This window comes from Haliotis rufescens, unplaced genomic scaffold, assembly GCF_023055435.1.
Source record: "Haliotis rufescens isolate VD_foot unplaced genomic scaffold, xgHalRufe1.0.p SCAF_9, whole genome shotgun sequence".
Classification (NCBI taxonomy): domain Eukaryota; kingdom Metazoa; phylum Mollusca; class Gastropoda; order Lepetellida; family Haliotidae; genus Haliotis; species Haliotis rufescens.
The window spans coordinates 44,702,362-44,704,674 of NW_025964383.1; positions in this window are offsets into that span (position 1 = coordinate 44,702,362).

The window sequence follows — 2,313 nt, forward strand, 5'->3', positions numbered from 1 at the left end:
AGGCGGTGGGTTGGTAATTGAAATTTAATGTCTGTCACAAGTCGAAATATCGCAGCGAATTTTTACAAATAGTGAAAATGATGTTGGAGGTGAATATGTATCAATGTGTAACAAGCTCCGGATAATGTGCTATAGAAGGAAAAGGAGGTACTCATCAGCTTATTTCATACTTCCCTTAAGCCATAACAGATGTGTCTATGTGATACCTACACATACATATTTGTATTTACAGAGGAATCCACGGGTGTTGACGTCGTTTATAGCGCCACTGTTAGTGGATCCAAAATGATTACGGGACAATAACTCCATTTTCACAGCAGAAGCCAATGTTCTTGTAACTGGCCAACACGACATTATCTTTTGTTTCCTAACCAGTCTTGTTGGAATCATTTGTAACCCAATGGATTATAATGCTTCACCAAAAGCAGTAGTCAACAAGAATGTGTCTCCACTTCTTGTCCCATACAGTGATATCAAACCTGTAATAAAGCAAAAAAAGTGAGACACCAAACACGTTAGTAATAAGCTTCATCACATTAAATCAACTGTATGTTATTCCTACTTGGGATGTCAGTCCAGATTGGAAGAGGTCATTTTACGACGAAGTCGTATTTGTCATACAACGTACACACATCAGTATTTATTGAAAGGGTGAGTGGGGGGGGGGGGGGGGGGGCAGTCATCTAAGGCACCGCGATTCGCTGCGCAGAGTAGCGTCCCTTGGGCACGCAAACCTATGATTATGGGTTCGAATCATGATTCGCTCCGATTATGTTTCTAGGTTTGTCAGCACCATACCCATGCTCGTGGGTTTCATCGAAGTGGTAAACGTCTGACAACTGCATCACTTCAGGCTTTCCATGCACTCGTGAAGAGCAACCTGCCCCGTGGCGAGTGCTTGGTAACGCTCCACAGCACCCAATTGCTGGTCTATGGTGGCCTAACTTTGGTTGCTGGTGATCTATAGCTCATTTTTATATTGTATTGTGACATATAGTGATATCTTTTTTATGATTCCATGCTAGTTTTAACGATTTATCTGTGACATTCTAGTTATTTTACTGTCCATTGATGACAGACTTTTATTAATTGATAATATATAATAACTTCTCGTCACGATATGGCTGAAATATTGCCCATATGACATTAAATTTAACTCACTCACTCCCCATTGGTGGTCGTAAAATGCGACCAAATTCGGCAGCCTGTTTGCCGTGGGTTGTGCCCCCATGTCGGCAGAGGAAGGGAGTCTGGTGGTTGAGGACGCTGGAACCGGCAATTGTGTTCCTCATTCCAACACACCACTTTGACCCTTACTTTGCCTAGACTGGTGGTAGGATGGGCCGGGTCCTATCAATCGGCTGGTCATGCCGAGCCCTGTGCATTGAAAATTGTATTTGTACAAAAAAAATATTTTTGAATTGTCTTTACATTTTAGGTCTTGGCCAAATTTGCTTATAAAACACCATTTGATTATGAACTATGTGTACTATTTAAAATGCCTAGAGGCCCAGAAAGCGCTGGCTCATGGGCAAATCTGGTGGATTAATTGATTTTTCATTAATCTGCTTGAGTGTACCATCCCAGTATCCTTGGTGCTGCCCGTCGGAAATCCACTGGCTTACCGCATTGTCCTTGTGGCGCTCCGTGGAGGGTGGGGAGCTGGGATGGTGAATTATTTACAACTTCACCATGGCTCAAACACAAAAAAACAAAAGACCATTAGATGATTCCTCTGATGAGGATCATTCTACACCAAAATATTTTTCAAATAGTTGATGGCTGATGGTACACCATTAAGACTTAATTCTTTTGCCATCTCCAAGGCACTTTCTGGCATTGCCGGAGACGTGCAAAATGTTAAAAAACTTCGACCTGGATTGCTACTGGTCGAATGTAAAACAGAACAAAACAGTCTACAACCTTACAAGCTGCCAAACATTTAGTCTCTACTGCTGTTCTGATTTCGCCACACAAAACTCACAACTCTAGCAAAGGCATTATCGGAGATCGGTGTCTCTATGTTATGACCAAAACTGAAATTGCAGACGAATTGAAAGATCAGGGAATTACACATGTCAGACGTTTCACATACAAAAGAGAAGATGCAATCTACAAATCAAACACTTATTTAATGACTTTTCAAAGCCAACTCCAAAAAGGATCAAAGTAGGATATTTCAACAACGAGGTGGATAAATACATTCCAAATCCACTTCGGTGTTACAAATGTCAGCAGTTTGGGCATGGAACCCACACATGTGACAACCGCAAGAAATGTCATCAATGTGGAGAACATGATCATGAAATTGAT